Below are 23,302 nucleotides of genomic sequence, written 5' to 3' on the forward strand. Positions count from 1 at the left end.
TACTACTCAGCCATAAAAAGAAATAAAATTGAATTATTTGTAGTGAGGTGGGTGGACCTAGAGACTGTCATACAGAGTGAAGTAAGTCAGAAAGTGTAAAACAAATATTGTATGCTAACACATATATATGGAATCTAAAAAAAAAAAAAAAAAAGGTTCTGAAGAACCTAGGGGCAGGACAGGAATAGAGACGCAGACATAGAGAATGGACTTGAGGACACGGGGAGAGGGAAGGGTAAGCTGGGACGAAGTGAGAGAGTGGCATGGACATATATACACTACCAAGTGTAAAATAGATAGCTGGTGGGAAGCAGCCACATAGCATGGGGAGATCAGCTCGGTGCTTTGTGTCCACCTAGAGATAGGGAGGGTGGGAGGGAGACGCAAGGTGGAGGGGATATGGGGATATATGTATATGTATAGTGATTCACTTTGTTATACAGGAGAAACTAACACAGCATTGTAAAGCAATTATACTCCAGTAAAGATGTTTAAAAAAATAATGTTTTTATTATGATAAAACATACATAAGATAAAATTTAACATTTTAACCATTTTCAAATACACAGTTCACTAGCATTAAGTACATTTACGTTATTGTACAATCATCATCACTACCCATCTGCAGAATCTTTTCATGTTCCCAAACTGAAACTTGGTACCCATTAAACAATCACTCCCATCCCCTTCTCTCCCCAGCCTCTGGCAAGCACTATCCTACATTCTGTCTCTATGAATTTGACTTCCCTAGGCACCTCATATAAGTGGAATCATACAATATTTGTCCATTTGTGACTGGCTTATTTCACTAAGGATAATGTCTTCAGGTTCATCCATGTTATAGCATGGATCAGAATTTCCTTCCTTTTTTAGACTGAATAATATATTCCATTGTATGGATGGACCACATTTTGTTTATCTATTCATCCATCGATGGACATCTGGGTTGTTTCCACCTTTTAGCTATTGTGAATAACACTGCTCTGCATACGGATATACAAATATCTATTCAAATCCTGGCTTTCAAATCTCTTGGGTATACATGCAGAAGTGGAATTGCTGATATTCCTGTGTTTAATTTTTTGAGGAACCACAATAATAATTATTTTAAAACTTAGATGATCATTTTGATGACCCAGACGTTCACATCTCCCAGTGTTTATGCCCTTGTGTGTCCCCTCCCACATTAACTGTGGGCCAGGCCTGTCACTGCTTTGACTGATAAAATATAGACAAAACAATGCTATACCAATTCCAAAACTGGACTTTAATTGATCTGGCAGCTTCTACTGCCTTCCTTTTGGAAGGCTTCCTCTTGGCACAGTCCTACTTAGAACTTAGCCACCATGCCATGGGACAGTCCAAGTGGTCACCTAGAAAGGTCCACATGGAGAAGAACCAAGTGCCCCAGGTGACAGCCCCAACTGAGCTCCCAGTCAAGCACCAACTGATTCCAGATGCCCAGGCATCCCAGACATTTCAACTTCAGCTGAGCTCCTGGTCAATGCTTCAGATGATTACAGTTACCCACTGTCCCAGCTACTCCTACTTGGAGCAGAAGAACCACCCCATGAAAGATAATATACTGTTGTTTTAAGCCACTAAGTTTTGAGGTGATTTGTTATGCAGCATTAGCTAGCTGAAACAAAAACCCTTTCAAATGTTTTAGAGCAAGAGCAAAATGCATTACATCTAATGTAAGATTTGGTTAGAATTTAAGATATTTGATATAGAGTGAAATAGGCCCAGAGCCTTCAAAGACCTTAAATATCTTAGGCACTAACAAACAAACAAGTAAAAAGATGCAAAGCAGCTGGTGGGAGATGGGTCCCTAGAACCAACAGCCACAGCAGGATTTTTATCGCTGCTGTGGTTGTTGTTGTTTTGATTGAGTTAAAGGCTTGGCTGGCCCAGATCAGCATGCCAGTTAGCTGCTATCATCCTTATACTAAAGAAGGCAGCCGGGGATTTTTCCCCCTATGTGGCTTGGCATACAGCTTTCGGGGGATTTGAACTCTTAATTAGAAGCTTCCTTTTCCCCAGAAATTACCATGCAGCTGAGAGATAAGAATGAAGTCAGCCAAGACTGTTCTCAGATTCCCATAAGCACAGAAAATAAGCAGCCCGAACTTGAAGCCTTGAAAGCTGTGGCTGAGATGGGGCTCACTCACTTGGGCCCTGAGTCTCTGGCCCTCTCTCACTGTCAGACACTACAAGGAAAGCAGCTTCTGCCTTGCTCTGTTTTCCCAAGCTGGGGCCCCATGACCCAGACCTGTAGGAACGGTCCAGGTCTTAGGCAGGAAGAATGGTGGGCAGTGGTTCACTCAATATTCAATAATATATACTGAGCACATACTATGTGCCAGGCAGGCACTATGCTGGGCACTGGGCATATGTTGGTAAATAAAATAGACATGGTCCTTCCTGTCATGGAGACTGTTGCTCGGTGGAGGAGACGGATGATAAACATACAAGGACAATACAAGTGCTGCATTTGTTCATGCCTCAGGGGCCCTTTGCATGGTTTCATCTTCTTATTTTTAATATTTGGCTGTGCTGGCTCTTAGTTGTGCCATGTGGGATCTAACCAGGGATCAAACCTGGACCCCCTGCATTGGGAGCTCGGGGTCTTAACCACTGGACCACCAGGGAAGTCCCTGATTTCGTCTTTTTTTAAAAAATTTATTTATTTATTTATTTATTTATTTATTTTTGGCTGCGTTGGGTCTTTGTTGCTTCGCACAGGCTTTTCTCTAGTTGTGGCGAGCGGGGGCTACTCTTTGTTGTGGTGCACAGGCTTCTCATCACTGTGGCTTCTCTTGTTTCAGAGCACGGGCTCTAGGTGCATGGGTTTCAGTAGTTGTGGCACACAGGCTCAGTAGCTGTGGCACACGGGCTTAGTTGCTCCTTGGCATGTGGGATCTTCCCGGACCAGGGATTGAACCCATGTCCCCTGCACTGGCAGGTGGATTCTTAACCACTGTGCCACCAGGGAAGTCCCTGATTTCGTCTTCTTGATGTTGCTCTTTATTCTACTATATTTGTCATTGGGTGTCAGCTTAAACATAACATCCTCACCTTCCTTGCTGCCCACTCACCCTGACCCTCTCAGATTGTATTTGGTGTCCTTGCAGTGTGTTCCTCTGCCCAGTTCCATCACTGCATGAATACAATCTGAGAGGGTCAGGGTGGGGGGCTGCCTGGAGGAGGCATTCTCCATGTTGAATGTTAATGGACAGAGGAATGGAATGGAGGTGGCTGGGCAGAAAAGACAGCAAGGGTACAGGCACAAAGGGGAGAAACATCTTGAGCAGTCAGAGAACAAGAAGCCGCTGGGGGTCGGGGGGAGGAGGATAGAGGGGGAACGAGGAAAGGGGTGAGGTTAGCCTGGCAGTAGGACCCATTTGGTACAACACTGGACCCCAGTTTTGATGATTAGATCCTCTCTTGTTCCTTCTATCCTCCCATCTCCGCATCCCACCCAGGAACTAGTAACCTGCTGTGTGACAGCCAGGATCCAGATTCACGACGAACAGGTGAGCAGTTTTGTCGCTGTTGGTCATTTCTTTGGGAAGAATTTTTTGACTACCTTGGAGAGTCTGAAGGTAAGCATTTTTCTCTTATGCTTCTTTTTGCCCCTGGTAACAGCGAGCTTTTAAAAAGTCAGCATATGTCCATGAACTTTGAAGAACTGCAGCAAGGAATCCAGGAAATTCCATTGTTTGGACAACGGGCAAGGAAGGCAGCTTCCTCCCAGGAGCAGGCAACACTTGCACCCACCCTGCAATTAGACGGAAGGACAGACAGCCAGTTAGAGGAGGAGATTAGCATTGAACAGAACCTGGGTTTTTTCTGGTTTATTAGAAACCTCGGAGACCCAAATTTTGCTTTCCCCTTCCACAGTGAAAACTCGAATACTTCTTGTGGTTTCATCTGCTTTGTTAATTTAAAAACTTGGCCACTAAAATAGGATCCGTGATGCTGTAAAACCTGAAAGGGCAATTTTGGAAGAAGCGTGGCAGTGGTAGATTTCCAGTTACCACCCCCAGGCTGCTCACCAAGGGGCAAACTAAGTTCCTTTTAACATGAACTGCTCAGCAAGAAATGTTTTGCCCACATTTAAACCCATACTCAGAGTTCCCTGTAGTCTTCAAATCTGTCTGTCACGCTGGATTTACACACACTCGCATCGTGGGGGCCTAGAGACTTGGAGGCATGGTGCTTCAGGAGGCCAGGATGGGGGCAAGTGCTACCGAGACACTGGGGAGAGCGGGGCAGGGGGACCTCAGATGAGTGCGCTGCATCTCTGTCATGTGCTGCCCCTGCAGTTGCCTGGGGCTGGGGGTCTGAGGGCAGGGGGCAAAGAGCAGCCAGAGAGGGCAGGATTAATGCCAGGATCGTAGCCATCAGAAGGGGCAAAAAGTCACTTTGGGCCCACAGTGACATGACCCTCAAGGCTGAAGGCAAGTTCTGGGATGAAAAGGAAGTGAGAGAGATTGATTTTACAATAGGGTTGCCAGATTTAGCAAATTAAAATACAGAATTCTCAGTTAAATTTAAATTTCAGAAAAAAAGATTACTTTAGTATAACTATATCCCAAGTATTGCATGGGATATACTAAAAATTTCTTTCATTGTCTACCTGAAATTTTAATGTAACTGGATGTCCTGCATTTAATCTTCCTTGTATGTCTCCAGCTCACCAGTTCCTCCACCTGGTGTCCCAGCCCACCCCTGTCCCTGGTGTTTTCTTTCCCCTTTCCTCCTCTCTGGCCCTCCTTCTTCCTCTCATTCTTCCCCGGTGATACAAGAGAGGATCTGACAGCAGGTCCCAAATAACTGGAGCTCATTCAATACTGATATATTCTCTTGCTTCCATTTGCATGTTTACTTCTTTGTGGCTGTCCAAAGTTTAAAGACTTTATTTCCTGCTAAAATTACCCCAAGCAATATACAACCGAGGAGGGGAGATATAGGGACAACTGCTTTAATAATTCAAGCAGCCCCTTTTGAAGTGCTGGAGTGTGTAAACTGTTCACACCAGGCCCCCTACTTTGTTGGCAGGCACCTCCCTGGAGAAATCCAGCTTGCAGCCTCCAGATCCAATGGTTGCCACCCAAGCCTGCGGCCACTCAGGTGCTTTCATCTGGGGAACAGGAAGAAATGGAAAACACGGGGGATAGGCGGCAGAGACAAAGCACCCAACTATTGCAGGGTGAGATCCAGGATCGTTGTAATTGCATTTATGTGAGTGTCAGAGTTTGCATGTGGGGTGGTAGGTGGTAGATGGTATTGGGGAAAACTTATCAACACGGAAGCTGACGATAGATACTGGCGGCCTAAACTAACGAGAAAAGTTAAATGAGTTTGGCTATGTCGAAATAACACTTATTATAGTCATTTTGGTGAGCCTTCTACCATGGATGCCTAATTACCATATGGTGCCATAATATTTATGTGTATCATAATATATGCCTTAAATTAACTTTGTTATAAAGTGTAATTTGATTGGAACAGGAGACTCAACATGTGTCAAATTGAGCCTTTGGAGTCTGTTACTCATGCAGGATGGAGCTCTCCTGCTCTGAGAAATTCAGCGCAGCTATGGGCTGAGTCATGGTGAGAAGGCCGCCTTTGAAATGGCTCCCGATGACCCTCCACTTCCCAGCGTTCATGCCTTTTGTAATCTGGCCCCTCCAGGGTACAGTGGGCCTAGTGACTCGCTTCTAACAAATAGAATACAACAAAAGTGATGGGATGGCACTTCTGAAGCTGGTGTAAAATGACTGTGCCCTCTGCCCTTCTTGCAGTCCCTCACTCTCTCTTACTCTGGGAAAAGCCAGCTGCCATGTCATGAGCTGCCCTATGGAGACACCTACACGCCTGGACCCTAGCAAGGCCTCTGACCAACAGCCAATGAGAACCTGAGACTTGCCAACAGCCAGGGAGTGAGCTTGGAAAAGGATCCACCCCCAGTTGAGCCTTGAGATGCAGGCAGCCCTCGTGGAACCTTCATGGAATCTTGTGAGAAGCTCCAAACCAAAGGCATCCTGACCCACAGAAACTAAGATCATCATTACTACTAATAATAATTCATTAATATTAAATGTTGGTTGTTTTACACTGCTCAACTTTGGGGTAATTTGTATGCAGCAACAGATAAAAGAATACGGTCACTTCCTGAGGACTGCACTTCTGTGGTATGTCACTGAGAGAGTGGGGAAAAGTCTAACCGTTGTATCCGACCGCGCAGACCCAGCAGCCAACGAGGAGGCTAGCGTGGGTGGTGATGGGCGGCTGGGGGCTGGGAAGGAAGAAAGACATGGAGGCTGGTGCTTTACTGCATCAACATTGCCAAGTTCTCAGGAGCTCTAGAAATGCTCCTGCCTGTCGCTAAACATTCCTGAAATCCTGCTATCATAACTCTGATTCCTGTTTGCAAACTGAATACCCCATCACCCGCCAGGGCCCGGAGCCGCTCTTACCTCTCCCTTTGATTTGTGTTCTTGGTCAGGTCCCAGGCCACTCCTGTCTGAGGCTCCTCGGATGTGGACTCTTTAGGAAAGGATGTCCCGTTATTCAACGCTCTCAGTCTCTTGGCTCCAAGCCTTCCCTTCTGTCCTCAGCTGTGAGATGCTGGGGCTGGGACTCCGCGGACCAACCCCGGCTTTGTCAGCCGCGCGCTGCCGGGGTCTGCCGACAGGGGGCGGTAGAGCGCGCTGCAGGGTTGGAGGTGGCGGGGTTGCTCCCTCCGCTTCCTCCCGGTTCCTGCTCGCACCAACCCAGCCTCACTGGCTCGCCCCAGCTGCGCCAGTCCCCGTGGCAGCTGCTGAATCCAGTCTACAGTTTCCTCGACACTCGCAGAGCCAGCTTCCTGGGGCCCCTCAGAGGCACCAGCACCCGCTGAACAGCACCCACTCCACGGAGATTGGAGTCCCAGCCACCAGATCCCTCCTCCGAGTTTCCAAGTTTGCGTAATTTCAGTCTCTCCCGTTATCTTGTGTCCCCCCAGCTTGGGGGGCCGCTGCTTCCCAGATGCTGCCTCCGTGATGCTTTAGACTTCTGCTTGGCCTCTGCAGTTACCTCGTTAACAAGTCTTGCTCTTGCATCCTCTCTGTTCTAAAAACAAGCTGCTTAGATTTCTGTCTCCTGCTTGTACCCTGGCTGACACGGGGGTTCCCGCGCCGCTCCTGGCCTCTGGCCAGCTTCCCATCTTACTCTTCCAAAAAGAGCTTCCCCCCGGGCCCTGCGCAGCCAGCCCTCCAAGGGAATCCCCCTGACATGTGTACCCCGGGCTCCTGTCATCACCCCAGTCCCAGCCCTGCCCTCAGGGTAGAGACGGGGGAGGTGTAGACCAGAGATCGGCTAAGCTCAGAGCCAGTGACAAAGGGGGAGGGGAGGGGGGAGGTCGGTGCAAAGAAGCGGGAGCCCAGCTCCGGAAGTGCTGGTGCCCAGTATGTCCAGCCTCAGCTGGAGTCACAGGTGACAGCAGAGAGCAGGGGAAGGTGAGGAGCAGCGCTGGCCGCCGGTCTGGGAACCGTGGGGGACTCCCACTCATCAGCTGCTAGCTGGTTTTACCTGCTTAAGGGGCACCTCCACGGCTGGCCATGTCCTTTCTTTCAAAGGGCAGGGAATTCCCTGGTGGTCCAGTGGTTAGCACTCTGCACTTTCACTGCCGAGGATGCTGGTTCAATCCCTGGTGGGGAGCTCAGATTCCAGGGCCAAAAAACCAAAACAAAAGACAGTGTTACAAGCCTCCCACTGACAGGTGGCCCTGAGGCCATTAAAGGACTGTATTTTGTAATATTTTTGTGTGAGTTAAGAGGCCCTTTTATAACACAATAGCTTAGGAGGGGAGGCCAGAACATAAACTTAAATTTAGACGTAAAACTCATTCTGTCAGGCAGTGTCTAAGCAGGAAAACAGAACCCAGTTTAAGTATTTAAACAGATGGGAATATGATGCAGTGAACTGGTTACACAGATGATGCAAAATCTGAGTGTTCAAAAGGGCCCTGGGGAGATTAATGCCACAGGAAGCCACTGGCCTTTGAGGCAGGACAGAGGAAGAAGCGGTGCCCAGCTTGGGTTCTCTGGAAGCAGACAGGCATAGTTTGGGGTTCATGGTGTTTATTAGGGGTCAGCTCCTGGGAGGGAAAGGAGAAACAGGATGGCAGAGGAAGAAGCTGCCCTGTGATGCAGACCAAACAAAACCTCAGCCAGGTCTGGAGTGTTGCCCACCAGCATGTCCTGCATTCAGCCAAAATGGCTGGGCACTTAATACCCACCCCCTTGGTCAGGGGATGTGGGCTGGTTGGGAAGAGCATGACACCGCAAGGCTGACCCTGCAGGAGCTGATGGCTGGAGGTGGGCTGCCAGCTTCACCCCTGCCGTCGGGCAGCAGGTCCTTCCTTGAAGGGGACCTGAGCGTCTCATGTCTCCCACAGTAGTGTCGCCAGAGCCCAGGGGGCAGAGGTTCCCTGATGGAGGCTGGACCCACCCTCGGTCTGAACGGAGGAGTTGGAGCCAGGCTCTTAATGGAGATTCTGCGCAAGGCAGAGGAGGAAAGAAATACCTGACCTTGCCCTTCCTCCTGCTAATGATGTCTGACTAGTGGCTCCTACTGGCCAGCCCTGGTCAGAAAGAGCTGCCGGGGAGCTGGAGAAATCCAGCCTGCAGGTGTGAGCACCTTGAGCGGAGCTGGGGAAGGGAAAGCAAACAGACCCAGGAAATCCTTTCAGCGATTTTTCCTCTTACTTTCTCTCCCCAAAGCAACCGGGCTCAGAACCAGGGCCCACTGACTGCCAGCCCCCAACCTGCTGAGCTCCCCGTCAGAACAGGCCACTTTATCTCGCTGAGAAAAACCCCTTCAGGAACGAAGGCCTCACCCCCTCAGCTGCTAGGAGTGCTGCCCACAGCCCTCAGTGGTGACCCCTTTGGGGATGGCTGAGGAGAGCCATTGTGCCCAAGACCATACCATACCCCTTTCTGTGGTGGCCAGTATCTAATGGCTGACTGAGGAGAGGTGTCTGCCATACTTTTCTTTATAGCACTTACTACCGCCTGACCAATTATTTATAATGTGTTTACTGTGTCTCCACCACTCAAGAGCAGGAAGTTTGGCTTTGTTCATAGCTGTATATACACAGTGCCAGTGTTTAGCACACAGCGTGAATTCAATTAAATTTGTTAATGAATTCATTCATTCATCCGTTCATTCATTCACCAAGTGCTAAGCCCTATGCCACGCACTGATGATATAATGGTGCAAGACCCTATGGGGCCTCCCCAGGATAGACCCCTCCCCCATATCCTCTGCTGTAGCTCCTCTCTGAAGTGCCCAGATCATAGTATCTCATGCCTATTTCCTGAGCTTTTCAGAGGCTAAAATCCACCACCAAGTGGAAGAAATTAACTACTTGATGATCATGAGCGTGTAGCCCCCAGACCTTTTGGTGCCTAAGGTTTGATCACCATCATCCAATCAGAGAATTGTGCATGAGCTGATCACAGACCCTGGGATGCTCCTCCCTCACTTGGCCTTTAACAATGCTTTGCTGAAACGTTCCAAGGAGTTCTTGTTTTTTGAGACAAGCCACCCATTCTCCTTGCTTGGCCCTGTAGTAAATGTTTCTCTGCTCCAAACTCTGATGTTCCAGTTTATCTGGCCTTACACACGCAAACTTGTGTTTGGTAACAGTGATGCCTTTGGAAATTTCTGATCTACTGGGGAAATTAGACAAGTAGAAAAATAATGCTAACACAACGTGGCAGGTGCTGTACTGACGCATAGTTATCAACCAACGTGACTAACTTGTGCTGCCGAGGCAGAGCTTCACTGTGCAGGAGATAAGGGACTGCTTTCCAGGAGGGTGCCAGGCAGACGGGCCCTGGAATGGGTGAACCCCAGGATGGCCTGAGCAGCCAGGCACGTGACCGCAGGGGTCTCCAGGACATCAGGGTCAAGAGGACAATGAGACAGGGGAGGCCAGGCAAGCCCTAAGATTCAGCACTACCACTTCTGGAAACTTGGTCCTCAGAACAAGAGCTTGAATGTGCAAAGACTCATGTACGAGGCAGATCACTGCCACATCGGTTCCAACGGCAGAAAATAAGGAGCAATGTCAGTGTTGATCAGAGGGAAACAGCTGAATAAATAAAGGCACTTCCATACTTTGGAACTGCAGCTATTAAGAGGAGTTGCATTCGTCTATGTGTACCAACTTGGAAAGATGTACATGATACAACGCTAGATGGAAAGGGAGATTACGGAACAATATGCACATATTGATACCCATTTTGTTCGAATATATGCACACGTGTGTTTATATAAATATAGAAAATCATCTGGAAGGAAACAGGCAGTTGGGACTTGGGATAGGAATAGACAAGGGGACACTATCACTTTGGGGTATTATTTGAATTTGTTAAAACCAGTGTGGATTAACTTTCAAATTAAGTAAAGGGAAAAAAAGAGAAAAAAGAAAGTCCGAGGAGCTTATGGTCACCGTGCATCGGGGACAAACTGAAGGTGGACAAAACAGGTCGGGATAATTGATCCAAATCAGGCCACAGGGGTTAAAGCAAATGAAAGGCAAGAATCAGGAAGGTGAGCTAGTTCAAGACCAGGGCAGGGCAGTGCGGACGGGCAGAGACACAGGAGACCTGATTCCAGGAGAGGCACCATTGACCTCTGCAGTGACCCACTTCCTACAGGCCTTACGTGTGTGCAGCAGGCCTCAGTGATCACAAAGAGCCCCATGCAGTCACACGGTACTCTCCTGGGAGCAGGGAGAGCAGAGCTCGGATGTTCTCATCAGGCAGACCCAACCCTTCTAATAGCTTTCTCTAAGCCAGCCCTCCCTCCATACCTCCCTGAGGAAAAAGAAGATGGAGGGCCTCTGCCTTTTCTCACCAGCTCCCTTTACCAAAAAAAAGCCTTTCTTTTTTGCTCCTTGCAGGACCCCCCAGAGCCTTTAGCAAGCTTATTGTTTGCCTTGTGAGTCTCTAAGAGTGGATGCCAGGTGCAGTATTTCCAAAAAGTATTTAACCACAGGGCACTCCTGCATTAGGTAATAGATTTTACTTGCCATCAAGTTTTAATGACACAAGTATTACGTGGGTGCTTTCTCCTTGTCAAGAACTCCAGGTCATCCTACTGGAGGGAAAGGCCACGTGGAAAGAGAGGGCCTGGAGGATGAGACACCTCATGAAGAAAGAAGCCATGTGCAAAAGGCCTGAGGTGCCCGGCCTAAGAGTGGGACCATCTTGACTCTTCAGTGAAGGCAGCCGCATGAGAGAGGCAGCTAGTTCTAGTGGGACAGAGACAAGGCAGCCCTGCTGACTGACCGCTGCCTGAAGTCCTGACCATAGAATCATGGTTTTTGTGTTAAGTCACTAAGTTTTGGGGTGGTGTGCTATGCAGCCATAGATAACTGATATTCTCCTATCCCATCCCCAATGTCAATCTCCTCCTCTTCCAAGGAAAGATCTTAAAATTTGTTTTTATCATTACTTTGTTTTTAATAGTTCCATCAGATATGTAATTTTTGCAATCCCTTTTATCTCTTTGAGCTGTTTTTGAGCTTTATAAATATAGATTCACGCTCTATGTATTGTAGGGAGAATGGAATTATAGAAAACTCACCCAGTGAAATATCATTCCAACAGTGAAAATAAACATTGCCACGCACAATACCATGGAAGGATGAAGCTTGGAGGCTTAGTTGTACTGAAAACAGCAAGTTGCAGGAGACTACTGTACAATCATTCATCTTTTTATATGATTATTGGCCATTTCTTCTTGAGTTCCTGGTACATTTCCTTTATCCATTTATCTCTGGGGTTGTTTGTCATTTTCTTATTTGTTGGAATTCTTTATAAATTTTAAGAAGTGTCCCCCAAGATTAGAGTACTAGGAATTACTTGAATCTTGAGAAACATTTCTAAGGATAGAGTTTAAAATTACTAAACCAAACCAACTAACAAAAACACCATGGAAGGTATTAAAAAAAAGAACAAATAAGATTAACAACATATTACACAGGCTCTTTGACTTCTTGGCTGAAGATTCCAAGGCTCAGAGACCCAATAGAACTTTCGGCTCTATTGCCAGTAAGAGGCTATTTACATAAATCCACAGTGCACAGAGGTTCTATTTCATATTTTCTTTCTACCAAAAGGAAATGCATCATTTAACTTGAGATATGGTCCCCCTTTCAAACATTTCCTAGGATAGACCAATGAATTACTGTTCTTCCTAGTAGTGAGTTTATATTGCACTAAGGAAAGATAGACTCCTTTAATCCCTGAAGAGTCACATTTCTTTCACTTGGGTCACTTGATAGGGCCATTATAGACTCAGATAAGATGTGTGGGACCTTTAATATCTGGCAATTTTCTTGTGCCTCTTCACTTATTAAAAGAATGTTTCCATTAGCAGTCATCAGTATGTTCTGTCAAGATGGGAGCTAAATTATCCTTAACGTTTTAAGAGAATGCTTTTTCAAGAAAAATAATGGCCTTAATTGCTCAGTGGAATAGATATGGCATTCTTTGTCATAACCTCTCCTTTCTCCCCGCAGGTGGAATCGGACACTGCTTACTTCGGTCAAAGATCCAGGCCATTTCCTCGCTGCCCTGTGAGTCAGCTCTCACTCCAGCCTGTGGCCACTATCCCCAGGAATAAACAGAGCTCCTCACCCATCACAGGGAGAGACCGCGGCCTGATTCCTCCTGCTTCCTAATTCATCCAGGGAGAAGGAGGAATGAGGTGCTCGCTGAGCAAACAATCTCATTCAGAGGGACTCTGTTTTAGCAATAGAAAGCACATCAGAGAAATAATCACCCCCCTGGAACTCCACGCTGAAATTGATCTCCTTTTTGACTCTTCGTTTGAAACATATGCTCTATGGAAAATGTGGCTCGCAGGAGGGAGGTTGTAGGGGTGTGTGTTTGTGTGTTTTCATGATTAAAACAGGTTTTTTGTGTTGCTTATTTTTATGAAACCGTAAGGTTTAGTTAGTGAAAAGCTTTCACCTCCTAAATATGGGTATATCTCTCCAGGCTTTGTCTTTTTCTTACTCCTTTCCTCTCAGGTCACATCTATTCTCACAGGCATTAATAATTACATCCATAGCAGTTAAAATATCTTCAGGTGAAAATAATAAAATACCAACAGAGAGTTAAATAAAGACAGTTAATAAATGTATGTGTCACAAGAAGTCTGGAGGTTGGCAAATCCAGACTTTGATCAGCACATCAATGAGGGCACCAGTGCCCAAAGTTCTTACCATCTTCCTGCTTTGTCACCATCAGTGTGTCTGCCACAACCCTCAAGTTGCTGCTCCAATAATCCCATTCTCTCCTGACAGTCAGTAGCAGGAAGGAAGGAGATGAAAGCAAAGCAGGCCTTCTCCTCCTGGAGAAAGAAAATCCTTCCCAGAAACCCGTGCGTCTCATTGGCTAGAATAGGATCACATGGCTCGCCCCTGGACCAATCAAAGGGAAGCGAGGTACCACATTTGGACTCAGGACCATCATGATTTTTCCCCTCCAACTGGGCCCTCGCAACCCAAACACAGGTGGGATTCTGTTCAGAAGGAAGGAGGAATAGCTGTTGAGGGGGCAACAGCTCCCAAATCCTTATTTCCAGCCCTGACTATTCTCTCCTCCAACTGCACCTTTCCAACTGCCTGAAGTACCTACCTTATTGTCCTGTTGCCTCAAACTCAATCTTTCAGGGAAAAAAATTCATTTTCTCATCTAATAGATGGCTCCTTTTTCTGCATTTCTCGACTTTTCCAGTGGCAGTTTCATCCATCCACCCATCATAGAGGCTGTGACCCTCAGAATCATTTTCGATGCCCTCTCGGTCTGAACTTCCTTATCCAGTTGGTCCCCAGAGCAGCTGAATCTTCATCTTCCTAATGGCTCCTACATTGGCACACCATTTCACCCTTTTTACTATTCCTTCAGTCACGCTGTTCCAGGTGCACACGGACCTCTTCGTTTCATCTAAAACGGGCCCCAGCCTACAGTACCATATGCTCTTCCACCAGACTCACCTTCTTAAAAAAGCCTGCAGTCTCATCTCTCTGTGGTCTAGGATGAGGCTCCCATATTCCTACAGGAGGAAAATCTACAGTTCTTAGTTTGGGTTTTAAAATTTTCTACACATTACCTTTTAAAAAGGATTCCCCATTATTTTCTGCTGCAGCCAGACTGGTTGAGTCATTGTTCCCTGAAGTATGCTTTAATGCATTTCTATCACCACACCATTCCCCCAAATAAGAATACCTTTCTGCTTTCTCCTTTCTGAGTCCTACCTGGCCAACTCATGTCTCACTGCTGAAATCTCCTTAAATATCCTAGGCTTCAATGAGTGTTTTCTCCTCTGAAATCCTACATGCTTATGGAATTATGAGTCGTTTTAATAAGAAACTTCAGGGTTAAATAATTAGGCAAGTGTAAATCTCCTATGGCCATATTACCAGTGCTTTGTAATATGCCACAATAATACTTACATGGTAAATAATGATATAATACCCATTGTTCAATATTGAGGAAATTTAAAAAAATTCCATTCTGATTATTAAACTTCAGAAAGTTCGGAGTCCTTTCAAAAGACAAAGGTAGTAGCACTATTAAAGCAAGACTGCAGCAGATTCTTCAAAAGACTGCCAGTGAATCTATACAATCTGATGTATCAGTGGAGAGACTGTTCATTCATTCATTCATAGTCAGAAGATTGAAATTTTATTGCCCAACAACTGTCACCAGAATTCTTGGCAGGAGAACTCTCTATATTTAGGAAAATATCTTGACAAATTGCTTGGGGATAGAGAGTGAGGTTCAGATAGAATGTGACTACACTATGTGTATCAGGGCACTGTGCTCATGTCCAGGGAAGTTGGGGGTTTATCTTCTTCACCATTTCCTCACAAAGAAATGCCAAACACCTAAAAGAAAGTGGCAAGGTTATCAAGACAGAATATTATATAGAAAACCAGAAGACACATAGAACTGTTTTCTGTTCAAATAGTTTACAAGAACCACAGCAAAAGAGTAGGAGGCCTTGGGCTTAGCTGTTAAACTTAGGTGAAGGTGGGCCTGGTACCATGTCGCCCATAGGGCTTCTCTGAAGAAATTTGGCCAAGTATAGCTTTTTGTTGATATCTAGGGTTTTTCCACTTATTCTGGCTTTGCTACTTAAAGCTTTGTCAAAACTCTGTGAACTTATTTCTTCATTTGGAAAATAGAAGAGGGAGGTCTATACTATATCCAGGACTGCTCTGTATTTTATTTTCTAAATGTACACATATATGTATGTTTATCTTTCATAAGACTGAGTTCTTATTTTTTGATTCACATTTCTTTGGTAAAACTGTGTGTACTGGTAGTGATGCTTTTGGCTGCAAGTAAAAGAAAACTCCATTTTAACTGGCTTATACACTAAAGGAGATTTATTGGTTCATGTAGCTGAAAAAGTCCAGATGCTGGGTAGCCATCAGGTGTGGTTCCATAAGCCCCCCAATCTGCCTCTCTATGATTTGCTTGTCCCCTTCTTCTTTTGTGGATTGGCAACAGACCCAGGCTGACAGCAAGGTGATTGTAGCATTTCCTGGCCTTGTAGTCTGGCCATAGCAACATCCATAAGAAGAAGGATCATCTTGTCCAGTAGCTCCACTCTTAAAATCAGAAGCCCTCCTGACCAGAAACTCCTATCAAACCTTCTGTTTCATCTCATGGGCCAGAATTTGGGCACACACCCACTTCTAAACCATCTCCTTGGCCTGAGGAATGCCACGTGCTGATTATCAAGATCTGGATTCTTAAACTAATCTCTGTGGCAAGGGGGCAAGATTACTTATAGACCAGTCAAGCTCACCCTGCAACCAGAGGTGGAGTCAGCTTCCCTAAACCTCAGGCCTGCACGGGGGCAGAGTATCCCTGAGCAAAAACCAGGGCGCTGCCAGAACCAGGCAAGAGGAAAGGGGTGCTGGGGAGGCATGCATCTTCAAAGTTTGTTACGTACAAAACTGCAGAATACCAACTTCATCCTGGAGATCTGAACAGGATACAGCCACGTCTGGTAACCAAAGGCTGTAATATTCACAGAGTTCAAGTCTGCCAGATCTTTATCTAACAAAGTCTAAAAATGTCCACCAGGAAATGAGAAACATGTAAACAATTACAGCTCTGTGGCTAACTGTACACCAGCATACGTGAAACCAATTGTTTCCACTCCATATGGGATACTAATCAGCTTAATTACACGGCAAAAGAATAACTCAAGAACCAAACCGCTCCAGTGTTTCATCAGAGGAAAACAATAGAAGCTGAAAAACATACTTTCTTCAAACAGAAAAACAGGTGAAATCTTGGAAAGGATCAATCAGCAGTGAAGTGGTGTTTATGCTTTTTTTTTTTTCCCACCAGAGGAATGTAAAAGGAGTTGGAAAATATACTCTTTTCAGATAGAAAAATAGATATAGTGTTGGAAAAAAATCAGAGACTGAGCAGTTTTTAATTGCTAATCATTAATATCCATTTTTATTCTGCCACCAAGGTTACACCCAGAATTTACTTAATGCTTTCAAAATACTGTCTGTCAGTTTTGTGGGAGTGGTGGGCAGTCTGTCAATCCCTTCCTGCTTTGGGTTCAAATTGACTTAGAAGTACAGTTGAGCCATTCTTACAACAAAACAGCTATTGAGGGCCTCTGATGTACCAGGCTGCCCTGTGCCCGTAGCGTCATCACGTGGTCAGCCAGCTGCTTTCCTTCCCTTTCAGAGGAAGGGGGCTCCTTGGAGGCCATCATCCAATGTCCCCCGTGACATTAGACCTTCTTTTGAGCAGCCTTGATCCTTCCTCTGATGTCGGTTCAGTTGGGTCACTGACTTATTGGGCTCCCCCTGCCAAGAAAGAGCTGTACAGAGTGCTGTGTGGGAAGATAAGAGAGAAATGACTGATGTAGCTCTTGCTCCAGAGAACCTGACCACCTTCCTGGAGATGGAGCTCCACCAGGAAAGAAAGAAGAGCACATATATATCGAAGAGTTGATGAACCGAGACCCAAAGGGTAGGCAGTGCAGGAAGGAAATACGTCTTTCAATTCCCAGGTTAACAATGAATGCATGTGGGTTGAGAAGGGAGGCTGCACCAACGCAGAACAGTGGGAATGAACGCGCAAAGGCTAAATCATAGAAGGCTTTGGAAATCAGAGATAGAAGTAGACCCAGTGGGCAAAGGAAAAGGGAAATAGTTTGTGTCTCAAAAGCAGGAGTGTGATGTGTATGTATTTGGTGTGCCTATGACTGTATCTGTGTGTATCTGTGTGTGTAAGAATGAAGTTACAAAGCTCACCCCCTAACAGAGACCAGATTAGCTGGATTTTACCACACACACGCACATGCACGCACGCACACACACACATGCACACAACTCAGGGGAAAACTGGAAATGTTGGTCCAGACAGACTGAAGATCTCACTCAGGATTTTCTAACCCTTTTGGACACAAAGACCTCTTTTTCTGATGGCAAAAATACTTGGACAGCTGTATAACTCTCGTAATTGTTTACTAGTATCTGTCAGTTGAGAACATATGTAATACCCCTGGTATACTTCTATGCCTTTATGAAATTGAGGTAAAAGAGGGCTTTCTAGATGGATCAATTAGAAAGTGGTGCCACTTCTTCTCAGGGCTGGCTCAGCCCCAAAGTAGGACAGTTGGCCCATGAAAGAGACTTGAGACTGGTTTTCAGCTCTTGTATGAGTCCCCTTAGTTGGGCACCCTTTGCCAGAGGACAACCAATGCAACCATATGGAGGCCCCCATGACCCAAAGGCGCTATAGGTTCAGTAAGGCTTTGAAATGAGATTGTGTTTGGTTCATAACAATGGTGTCCAGATGAATTTGAAAAATAGGCATTCTTTTTGAAAAATAGTCATTGTTTATTCAACAGACAAAGCTTTGGGAATTGAAAAGGATTCAGATACTTCTTGCCAAGACTTTACCCCTCCCCAAGTGTCTGTAGTCCACAGCAGGTGGTTCAGGCCACTCAAGCTTCTGTCTAATGGCCACAAGGGGGCAACAATCAGGAGTGGACATTGTCCCTCTCTGCCCCAAACTCAGTTCACAGCTGCAGATCGAGAGTGAGAATTGGGGAAGGAAGGAAGTGCACTTAGCACTTTGCCCCAACAAACAGATCACAGCATTTAGTGCTAAATAAATCCCTTTACATTTTGTTCACACATTTTTTGTGTGTGTGTGGAAAAAAATGCATACAAATGAATAATCTTACCATAAAATTCTGAGTTATTAATAACCCTTAATTTTAGCCATGAGTTATTCACTCAAGTATCCCAGCATAACCAAAATGTGCCACCTTAAAAGCTACTTCAGTGTATCAAGTTTTCCCCCAAAAGGGCGCACAGATTCCATCAATGGGCACTGAAACACTGTCTTATCACTCCTCACATCCAGCCAGACACTGAGGTCAAGCAAATAGCAAAATATGCCTTTATATCTGTTGTCTGTTCTCTTGAGACTGCACAATGCTTTGTCACAATGCCCTGTGTTTATATAAGATATTCATTTTTTAAGCCCTTTTATTAAACCACAAATCATAAACCACAGAACAATTTTTTGGAGTTAAAATGAATTTTTGTTTTCACAATAATCTTATGGGTCAATGGAGTGAGTATTATGTTTTTGCCTGCTTAAGAGATTGAGGATCTTGAGGGACAGAGATGATGTTTTCAAATTATTAGCAGAACTAGTCAATGCAAGGTCTCTCCACTACACGAAGCTGCTTTATACAGAGCAAGGCTAATTCACGAGCACTGTATTTTTCAACTTTTTAGTTAACCCAAGTTAGTGGTGTAATGGTAAATTAAAAAAAAATTTTTATTGAAGTACAGTTGATTTACAATGTTGTGTTAATTTCTGCTGTACAGCAAAGTGATTCAGTTATACATATATATACATTCTTTTTCTAAATATTCTTTTCCATTGCAGTTTATCTTAGGAAATTGAATATAGTCCCCTGTGCTATACAGTAGAACCTTGTTGTTTGTCCATTCTGTATATAATAGTTTGCATCTGCTAACCCCAAACTCCAAATCCATCCTTCCCCCACCCCTCTCCCCCTTGGCAATCACAAGTCTGTTCTCTGTGTCTGTTCACTTGTTTCTATTTCGTAGATAAGTTCATTTGTGTCATATTTCAGAATCCACATATGAGTGATGTCATATGGTATTTGTCCTTCTCTTTCTGACTTACTTCACTTAGTATGACCATCTCTAGGCCCATTCGTGTAGCTGCAAATGGCACTACTTCATTCTTTTTTATGGCTGAGTAGTATTCTATTGTATATATGTACCACATCTTCTTTATCTGTAATGGTAAGTGTTTAACAACTGGATCTCCAAGTGAAAACGCCCTTGCCAATCTCCATGGTGTAAATACTCCCACTGCAGCTGATTTCCAGCTACCATGTGATGGCACTGAATGCCATCAGAGTTGGGAAGAGATGTACAGTAGCAGAAAATTATTTAGTACTTGTAACATACAGATATAATAGCCATACCTTCAAGAACATGATAATAATAAAATGTAGTAGAATAATTAGGAAGTTAAGAACTTAGAGTTTTTGTTACTTTGTTTTTAAGTATAATTTATTTAACTGTAAGTGTATATAATTTAATTTTTAATAATGGCTGTATTTAATAAGCAGTTCACCAAACTCCTGGAAATTTCACAGTTGTCTCTCACCAATCTGTGGGAACCAACACTGCATGCCACTGACCCAAGCTCTCCTTTCAAGTGCTTTGAAATTTAAAATAAAATAAATATCAACCCCCCAGGGGACACCACTAGTTGTAGGCCTTAACACCACCCTCCCCAACCAACACACATTTTGAGAATTTTTGGATTGTGCAGGTGAAGGCATAGCCATCTGTGGATGGTCTGGGCTAAAACTCAAAGTCCTGGAGCCAGTGGGCAAGGGACTGTTGATATAATTAAGGTATAAGGTGACTGAGCATTGTTCATCTAACCTTCCTGAAGTGCAGAACAAAGAAAATCCACCCTCCTTTTGCAGGAAAAGAGAGTATTTTTGGTTTTGGGTTTTTTTTTTTAATTTTTATTGGTGTATAGTTGCTTTACAATATTGTGTTAGTTTATACTGTACAGCAAAGTGAATCAGCTATATGTATACATATATCCCCTCTTTTTGGATTTCCTTCTTATTTAGGTCACCACAGAGCACTGAGTAGAGTTCCCTATGCTATACAGTAGGTTCTCATTAGTTATCTATTTTATACATAGTAGTGTATATATGTCAATCCCAATCTCCCAATTCATCCCACTCACCCCCCTTTCCCCCTTGGCATCCATACGTTTGTTCTCTACATCTGTGTCTCTATTTCTGCTTTGTAAATAAGATCGTCTATACCAATTTTTTCAGATTCCACATATATGCGTTAATATACGATATTTGTTTTAAGAGAGAGTATTTTTGGTCTGAATTATCCAGCTTGGCTATTGACCAAACTCAGTTGGATAATTATACAAGTCTTCCTTTGACTAGTATTATGTTGGCCTAAGTTTTAGGTTTGGGATGTGAAATGTTGGCACTGGGAAAGACAGTAAGCAGTCAAGCCCACGTCATCTGAAGGACACACTGGGGGTGCAAAACTTAAGGAGGCACATATTCTCAGGATGGGGTAGGTACACTCAGCCCTGAGCATGCCTCCTTAAATTTTGTACCCTAGTTACCTCACTTGCCTCACCCTTGTTCTGGTCCTGAAACTGATGTCCCAAAAGGCCAAGTTCACCTGACTAGTCGGCATCAGAGCTGGTACTAACACAGATCCTCTAACCCCTGATCTGACACATTCCCCATACAGTGGGCTGCCTCCAGCTTTGCCCACCCTTCCGAGGAAAGACCTTCAAAGCTAAGCAGGAAGTTTTCTGAACAGCTGGGCCAGTGGTCCTCAATCTAGGTGGCACATTAGACTTCCTGAGGGAGTTTTAAATATTCTAACTCCTAAGTCCCCCTCTCTGACATTTTAAATCAATTGTTCCGTGATGGGCCCTGGAAACAGTTCTGTTTATTTACTTTTAACATTCCTCTATGATTATTATGTGCAGCCAAGGTTGCGAACCCTGAATAATAACAGTAACAACAATAATAACTTTGCTAGTAAAAGACCATGTTAGTTAAGGAGGAGCAGGCTGTATTTACGCCAAGGTGTTGAACGTCAGTATTTGTGTCTTTTCCAATTATTATCATTAAGTCAGTGTATTCTGTGCACCCATAAAGAACTATTTTGCTTAAAAAAAACAAAAATAAAATGAGCAGGGAGCACCTTAACCTGGATGAAGACCCGGGGCAGGATTTGCTCCTGGCAAATTTACCTTAAGAGGATGGCAAGGTGATGACCCAGCAGGCTGGACTTCTGCACTCTCAGTGGGGAAGAATGCTTATAAGGCAGATCAATACAGTAAGTCCCCTACATACGAACCTGCAAGTTGCGAACATTCAAAGATGCGAACGTGCGTTCGCATGTCCAATCACGTAAGTTCGTTCACATGCCTGGCGTACATTGTCATGTGCGTGCATCCTCTACAAGTGGTTGTGCTTTTGTGTACTGTACTGTATAGTACTGTATAGAGTACAGTAGTACAGTATCTCTATTTCAAGCCCAGGCTGTCCAGAAGCAAGCGTAAAAACAGCGGTGATGTAGCAGGTACTACTGTACTTTTCAATGTACCGTACTGTAAGAGTAAGAATGTTTTATTTTTTGTGTTTGTTTTTTATGTATTATTTGTGTGAAAAGTATTATAAACCTATTACAGTACAGTACTATATAGCCGATTGTGTTAGTTGTGTACCTAGGCTAACTTTGTTGGACTTAACGAGCAAATTGGACTTATGAATGCGCTCTTGGAATGTAACTCGTTCATATGTACGGGACTTACCGTATGTAAATAAGGGAAAAGTTTATCATTCTTAGGAAGGAAAGCCAACAAACTATTTTTAAGTACCTGGAAAATTATTTTGAATTGAGCCATTTGACCAAATGATGATTTTGCTCATTTACGAATCATTCTTCCTATTGATGAAAGCACAGAAGACCCTCCGAGGCATAGAGTGATTTGTCAACACCTTTTACATCGGTGTTTGTTAGGGATTAGAGAGTAAACTTTCTGCATTTATTCAAGAATATTCTAAAATACAGGCTTTTCAACAACACAGGTATACCCAGAAATCCCTATTTTACTCAAGAGAAATGTAAACTCTATCAATCAAGTTGTGGTGGTGATTACCTGAATTTATACATTTGTCAAAAAGTATAGAACTGTATACTAAAAATGGGGAATTTCACCATAAGTAAATTATACCTTAATTTTAAAAAAATGGACACAGAGATGGGTGCAGACATTGAATAAATGTTTGCTAAGGAAAAAAAAGACAAGGAGACTTTCTTCTTCATGTTGCTAAATTAGAAAATTTTCTCAAAAACAAAACAACTAAATTAGTCTCAGTTATTAAGATAGCTCTTCTGAGGGCATTGTCTGTATTGCAGCCCAGCATCAGCTCTGCTCTGAAACTAAAGACCCACCCAGCTGCCTGCACAATCATGGGTGCACCTCTTCAAAGCACAAGCTATTCATCTTTGAGAACCAACAAAATCTGATAACGGCATACCTGTGCTTTCTTTATGCTTCACAGATAGTGTTTTTTACAGATCGAAGGTCTGTGGCAACCCTGTGTTGAGCAAATCTATTGGTGCCATTTTTCCAATAGCATTTGCTCACTTGGTGTCTCTGAGTCACATTTTGGCAATTCTGGCAATATTTCAAACTTTTTCATTATTATTGTATTTGTGATGGTGATCTGTGATCAGTGATCTTTGATGTTACTACTGGAATTGTTTTGGGGCATCACAAACTGTGCCCATATAAGGTGGTGAACTTAATCCATAAACGTTGTGTGTGTTCTGACTGCTCTCTCTCCTTCTCTGAGGGCCTCTTTATTCCCTGAGACACAACAATACTGAAATTGGGCCAATTAATAGCCCTGCAATGGCCTCTAAGTGTTCAAGTGAAAAGACGAGTCACACATGTCTCATTTAAAATCAAAAGCTAGAAATGATTAAGCTTAGTGAGGAAGGCACGTCAACAGCCCAGTTTGGCCAAAAGCTAGGCCCTTTGAACCAAACAATTAGCCAAGTTGTGAATGGATGCAAAGGAAAAATTCTTGAAGGAAATTAAAAGTGTTACTCCAGTGTACA

General features: G+C 44.2%; 1 long non-coding RNA gene across 1 annotated transcript; it reads right to left on the minus strand.

The window, feature by feature from the left end:
• Positions 1 to 486: 486 nt before the first annotated feature.
• On the minus strand, positions 487 to 8,318 carry LOC309659108. The gene is made up of 2 exons (XR_014262608.1): positions 6,486 to 8,318; positions 487 to 3,781 (listed from the first exon to the last, which is right to left on the minus strand). It is a non-coding gene; the product is annotated as an uncharacterized lncRNA (long non-coding RNA).
• Positions 8,319 to 23,302: the final 14,984 nt, after the last annotated feature.

Source organism: Balaenoptera physalus (assembly GCF_965194825.1).
Source record: "Balaenoptera physalus genome assembly, chromosome: 4".
NCBI lineage: Eukaryota > Metazoa > Chordata > Mammalia > Artiodactyla > Balaenopteridae > Balaenoptera > Balaenoptera physalus.